The sequence below is a fragment of the Mustela nivalis genome (genome assembly GCF_964662115.1).
Source record: "Mustela nivalis genome assembly, contig: HAP1_SCAFFOLD_1744, whole genome shotgun sequence".
Classification (NCBI taxonomy): Eukaryota; Metazoa; Chordata; class Mammalia; order Carnivora; family Mustelidae; genus Mustela; species Mustela nivalis.
In genome coordinates, this window is record NW_028134920.1 from 83,986 (window position 1) to 91,087 (window position 7,102).

The window sequence follows — 7,102 nt, forward strand, 5'->3', positions numbered from 1 at the left end:
ATTCATTTAGTTATCAAGCATTCATTTTCTTTTTTTAAAGATTTTATTTATTTATTTGACAGACAGAGATCACAAGTAGACAGAGAGGCAGGCAGAGAGAAAGGAAGGGAAGCAGGGTCCCTGCTGAGCAGAGAGCCTGATGTGGGGCTCTATCCCAGGACTCTGGGATCATGACCTAAGCAGAAGGCAGAGGCTTTAACACACTGAGCCACCCAAGAGCCCCAAGCATTCATTTTCTTTATACAGAAGAGATAGAACAATATTATATAGTAGAAAATACAGTAAATAATCTAGAAACCTTGATCATTTTGTTTTGGCAATTTTAGAACATAAAATTAGCTAAAGCTCAAGTGCAAGTTATATTTGTATCATAGGAGGAAAAGTTAATTAAAAGTTTGTTTATTACCATAGTTTAACACTTCAACGAAATGATAACGAGTCCAAAATCAATGAATATATGAAGTATACAATAAAAACAATAATCTTGAGTGTATGTGACTCACTGTAGGTATTGATAGGCTAGAAATCAAAGGGAAAGTATCTATAGGGTTTGTTCAGTTCCATGCTCATCAGATTAATAGGCTTTCTCATATTGCTTCCTTCACCACATTAATTTGTCTAATGAAGTTTTCAAGAGTTAAAGACAGTGATAGGTTCATGGCTGGAGAGAAGGTACAGAATCTAAGATAGTTCAGCAGTGCTTATTATTTAAGAGAAAGACAGCATGGGAGGTGAGGGGTATATCATGCATCCTGTTTTCACTCCCTTTGTGGAGCACCTACCCTGGAGGTCATGTAATAATAACCAATGACCAAAAAACAATAAAAAAACCCAAACATCCATGTGGAAGTGCCATCCCTGCCTGGAGATGAGTAGACTGCTCAAACAGATCCTGGGCAGGCATCTCAGCCCAGGCCTGTGTTGGGGAAGCTGGTTCCTGGCTTTGGGCGCAATCTGGAAGCCAGCAAACTGACGGAAGAGTGCAGCCAGGGTTAACAGGACTGATGATCTTTTTGCAGCCAGGCCGCGGGTGGACACCCGCTCAAGGAGCCAGGCTAGGAGGCTGCCCAGCGCCAGCGCTGGTCAAGCTTGCAGCCCCCGGGGCTTCCCCCCGGCCCAGCCAGGGCGGGGCCTCAGGAGGGAGGGGGCGGGGGCGGGGCAGAGAAGGGGCTTTGCTAATTGCCAAAGCGAAAAGGGAGCTCGCGGAGGACTCAGGAGGGAGGGGGGCGGGGGCGGGTGGAGGGCGGCGGGGAGAAGGCGCTTTGCTAATTGCCTAAGCTGGAAGTGAGCTCACAGAGGATGTGGCTGAGAGTCTGGGAGGAGGTGGAGGGGCTGGCGGAGGAGGGGCGGGCAGCGCCGCGGTGCTGTGCTGTGGCTCAGTCGGGACTGCAGGACCCACCGGACTCGCCCCCCGTACGCTCCCATGTGAGGCTCCGCTGTCCCGCTCCTGCTGCCTGCTGCCCCTCCCCGCCCCAAGGCTTCTCCGGACCACCCTCTGCACAGGGGTAAAGTGACACCGCGCCGCGCCCTCACCTGGAGCAGAAAGCGCGGACCCGACCTGGGGGCGAAGAGGGGGGTTGTGGAGGCCCAGCCTCCCGCGAACCCCAGGGCACCGGGACCACCCCGGATGCTGCGCCAAACCCGGGTCCTCATGGGGTCGGGCTGGGGACAGCGCCTTGCGAGGTGCCCCCCGCCAGCAGGCACGCTAGCCCCCATCTTTCCGCAGCCCCATGCGCCCGTGCTGAGGACCCCCTTCCCTCCCCCGCCGTGGCCCCGCTGCTTTTGTTCTGGACTTGGGATCCCAGGTGGAAACTAGTCCCTCAGACCTCCCTGGCAGCAAGGAGGGCAGGGAGGGATTCTTGGTTTCCTGCCCTGGGTCTTCCTCTCTCCCCATTCACAAGCCTTCTGGCTTCCCTTTCCTCTCCTCATTGTCAGTTTTCTGAAATGGTTTTCTTCTGCATGTTGACCCAAAGAGCTATTTCATGAATGAATATACATGAAACTGAGTTGGAGCCCACCTGTAGAGGCCTTTCATTAGAATGGTCTCTGGTTCTAGCCTCAGTTCAGAATACTGCATGTACCTGAGGACCAAGTCCAGATGTTTCTTTCATCTCTGACTTGAATTTGAAATCCTCCTCAGACTTCAGCTTCCAGGATTTCTTCAGTCCTTGCTCTCCCACTGTCTTGCTGGGGATCCGCCATGAGTGTTGAACACAGGAATGAATGAATGATATATACCCCAGACTGCTGGGGCTTTGTCTTCTTTTGCTGAGGTTGGAAAGGCTTGGGAGAGACCCCCTGTATGCAGATAGAGAGCTGCATGCAATTGCTTAGATAAACGTGTTCCCCACTTAATTGCTTGGGCATTGAACATTTCGCCCTTAACCAGTGGCTTGAGCATTTAGGAGGAGACAATCTGGAGGTGAATCAGAAGATGGCTGAATCCACATGGTGGTGGTCTGGGTTTGGGAGATTTTCCTGGAGATTCAAAGGAAAGATATAAATTCTTCCAGTGTGGAGTGGTAAACATTTTATCGATGGGAGATGGAAAATAAATGGTCTGGTTAAACTTTCCCGCCCCCTCAAAACCCATTATTTGAAAACACAAAAAGGGAAGTGAAGGGAGAAATCCTCCCACTCCCATTCCCACTCACCTCCATAGCCATCTCCTCTTCCAAGAACCTAACAGACAAGGTGCCAAGAAGTGTTAGGTACCAGCAGTGGTCTCAGATCTCATTCAAGAATCATGGTGAAAGGCTTTCAAATAGATTGTGGGGGCACAGGGATCCAATTAGGGGGGACAAGTTTAAGGTTTGCCTGGTCCCCTAAAAACTAATGGCACTAGAGAAGATGAGCTTTGGGAACTATAGCTTAATGGATACAATGTGTTAAAAGCTTCAGTGAGTCATGGTGGGAAGAGGCCAAGAGGGCAGCAAACACAGTCTTAGATGATGTTATTAATAGCACTACAGGCTCTAGATTTCCTGTGGTGGTGTTCTTGGCAAGACCAGCCCGGCCAAAGTGGATACTCTCAACCTGGAACAGAGGGTCTTGGAGATGCCAGCACGTGAGGTATGATGAGAGGGTAAAATGATAGGAGGTGTCCTTTGGAAGGACTGACTCCTTGACTTTAAAAGGGAGAACCCAAATCTGTAGGTGAAATCTTTCTGGCTACAAAGAGGGCCAAGGCCTCCTAAGGTCAAGGTCTCCTCGTCACTTGCAAAGATGTCGAAGAACATATTCAGACATTTCAAAGATGTCCTCATATCATTGGTTCCCACTCTGGAATTCTATCAATAAGGTGAGAGTTCCTCTAGATGAAAAAGAGATCTAAAAAGACTTCCCTTTCTCATGTAATTTCTGTAACCTCCAGGACACACCCACCTCCCCCTTCCAGCTCTGTAATGAAGCCACAGCTGGTGCCAATTTGTGGAACTCCTTAAAGGCTATTCTCCCTTATATACCCCGGGACCAAGTTCCCATGCTCCCTCACCCGATTTCCTGCACTCACCTCCCACCTGGTGTGTTCACACCTGCAAGTGCCTTTTACCAACCCCTTTGCCAAAAGGCAGCCAGAGTGACCTTTCAAAGACCTATCAGTTCCTGGCATTTGTCTCCATAGAAATCTGCACTGATCTTCTAACAAATTCTCAGTCCTCCAAAGGCACCCATAATCCTCCCATCAGTCTATTCATACCCCTCCAACTGACTGATGCCTGTTCTGCCCCATCTCTCTGCCCTTCAACCACACTGCCTCCTTCTTCCTGTGGAGACCTCTCATGGCACCTGCCTCCAAGCACAGGTGATTCCCATTGATGGGAAGACCCTCTTCTCTCCCCCATCTCCCCACTCCAGTTACTCCCACTTATTCGTGAGCTCACAAGCCCCATGGTACACACTCTCCATGCAGCCTGCTCTCTCTTTTCTAGCACTGGCCTCCGTTTCTAGCTGTGCTTGTGTCATGGATGTCCCTCCCCAGCCAGCCTCCAAGCTCTCCTTCCCTTTAGCTCCAACACCTGACACAGTGCCTGGCACGTAGTAAGCCCTGGCTAGCTTCTAAGAGCCTCACTGAGGGACTGAAAGCATTTTAAAAATGTCACCACGTAGGCTCGAAACTGTAGGCAGAAAAAGCTTTGCCTGGATTGACATTTTAGAGACGTATTCGTCAAGTTGGATGTGTTCACTGACTTTACCTTGTAAAATTTAAAAAAAAAAAAAAGGACCTCTGTATCGCTTCGCATCTAAGGAAGGCGCATGTATACTATTAGACCACGTTATGAGCTTAATGGAAGGAGACAAGATGTTTTCGCTAAGAAAATGTATAAGACTGTTGAGCTCAAGTGGGAGGAAACAGTCCGTTTGTTGGAGCATTGCTATCTTACTCTATCACAGCCACTCATAAAAATCTGACACAGGGTGAGTCAGAATTGTCTGTCGGAGATGAGTTAGATCTGGCTCATGTTCCTACAGACATGAAAGCCAGAAACGAAAAAGGAGGCTTTAAAAGCGTGGGTTGAGGAGGCGGTGTGGTTCACTGCGATGAGCTAAGTGCCCAGGGCCACCAGCAGACATGCTGGCCTGTGTCCGTCCTTTGTTCTGGGGTCCCTCTTGCACCATGTGGTGAGGCTGGTGGCTGGGAGCAGCTCAGGACAGGACCTGGTGGCATCTTACCTCTCCCACCCTCCTGTGGGCTCCAGTGGGCTCCAGTAGGTCCCAAGGGACAGCCTGCCTTCCTTGCAAAGCCCAGTAGCACTGGGAGCAGAAACTGGGGCCAAAGAGTGAGCACCCTGTTTGACAAGCTGGACCAGCCACCTCTTCTTCAGATGCAGGGGGAGCCCTGGCATGCTGACTCCTCCCTTCTCCCTTTCCCCTTTCCTCTCTTCCTCCCTCTTTCCTTCCCCTCTCTCCTTCCCTGGTGGTGCCCTTTCCCAATGCCCACTTCATCCCTTTTCCTTTCTACATACCTGTCTTCTAGAGTTTCTTCTCTTTCCTCCCCATTACTTCCCTTCATCTGAATCTCCTCTTTGGTCCCTTTGTCCCTGCTCTCTGCTCCTCCTCCCCTTCCCTGGCCCCTGTTCAGCTCCATACTGAATGCAGGCAGAGCTGGACTAACATGCTCACTTGCTTGCTCAGCCACCCTCCAGAGAAGTCACTCTTCGGTGGCCACCTTCCTGACCCCCTGGTCGCTTCTCCACTTGTTCAGATATTGCTCTGAAGTCTGAGGAGGACAGAGCGGGGCTGCCACAGAAGCAGGCCAGAGGAGAAACCAACCATGTGTCCACACTGTCCCCCAGCACTGCTGCTCTGAGAGCTTTCGGAGTCCTCAACAGGGTTAGGATTTAGGGGCTTCTTCAGAACTGGGAGTGAAAACAAGCATAGGTCTAAAGAAAAGCGACGGCCCCCACACAAAAATAATAATCACAAATGAAAACTATGTTAACTCTGAAGTCCCAAAGTTGAAGAATTGCCTTGAATCTGTCACTAGAAAGCACCCAAGGCCTCACTCTCTGGGTTCTGGGTGCCCTGGGAATGGCAGGAGGCTCTGACATGCACGTGGGGGTGCCGAACTATGAGGGCTAGCCTGCCCGCTGGCAGGGGGGGGTACCTCCTGTGGCGCTGTCCTGGCACGACCCCCTGCGTAGGGGGTGTGGCGCGGCGTCCTGGGTGGTCCTGGTGCCCTGGGGTTGCCGGAGGCCTGGGCCCCGACCACTCCACCCTCCCCCCCCCCACGCTCCTGTCCTGCGTTTTCTGCTTCAGGTGAGGGCGCGTCGAGGTGTCACTTTACCTGTGAGCAGAGGGTCCTCCAGAGAAGCCATGGGGCAGGGAGGGGCAGCAGGCAGCAGGAATGAGAACGGGACACCGTGGCCTCTGGGGCTAAGCTGGAGCGTGGGAGCGCAGGGGCAGCGAGTATGGTGGGTCCTGCAGTCCCGAATGGGCTGCAGCACAGCACCCTGGAGCTGTGTGCCCCTCCTTCCCGCCTGGGCAATTAGCAAAGCCCCTTCTCCTGGCCCCCCCCCGCCCCGCCCCCGCCCCCCTCCCTCCTGAGTCCTCTGAGAGCTCACTTCCAGCTTTGGAAATTAGCAAAGACCCTTCTCTGTGCCGGCCCTGCCCCCTCACTCCAGGGGCCTGAGCTCTGGCTGGGGTGCAGGGCTATGCCCTAGCATGCTGCCCCATTGCCAGCGCCTGCGCTGGGCAGACTCATAGCCTGGCTTTCTGAGCGGGTGTCCACGGGCAGCCTGGCTGCGAAAAGATCATCAGTCCTAAAGGCCAGCTGCACTCTTGGGTCAGTTTGCTGGCTTCCAGATTGCGCCCAAAGCCAGGAACCAGCTTCCCCAGCACAGGCCTGGGCTGAGATGCCTGCCTGGGATCTGTCTGAGCAGTCTCCTCCACTCCAGGCAGGGATGGCACTTCAACCTGGATGTTAGGGTTTTTGGTTTGTTTTTTTGGTCATTGGTTATTACATGACCTCCAGGGTAGGTGCTCCACAAAGGGAGTGAAAACAGGACGCCTGATATATATGCATATGGCCATTCTAGAAAAATAGCTTGTGGTTCTCTTGGAAACGCGGCATTGGTCCTTGCACTATGGTTTAATAGAAAAGGGATTATGCACCAAGTTACTTAAATGAGCATAGGTTGAAATCGTTTACTGAGAGTAAATATTTTAAATAGTTATATTTTAACTAAATCTATCATCAATCATAAATCTATTACACGAAGGTTACAGGCAATTTAAAAGCAAGAGCACTCTATTCAGGGTTTTAAATAATCCCTGTCTGTCTTGGCACATGAGAAGGCAAAGATAGGAAATGGTTTGTAAAAGATCATATAATAGCTTTTACTAATTCTATTTATTTGACAGACAGAGATCACAAGTAGGCAGAGAGGCAGGCAGAGAGAAAGATGGGGAAGCAGGCTCCCCGCCAAGCAGAGAGCCTGATGAAGGGCTCGATCCCAGGACCCTGAGATCATGACCTGAGCCCAAGGCAGAGGCTTAACACACGGAGCCACCCAGGCGCCCCCAGATGAAATACATTTCTGACTTAGAAACTTCAGATAGAATTATTTTGTCCATGATGACAACTGAAGAAAATGTGTCATCC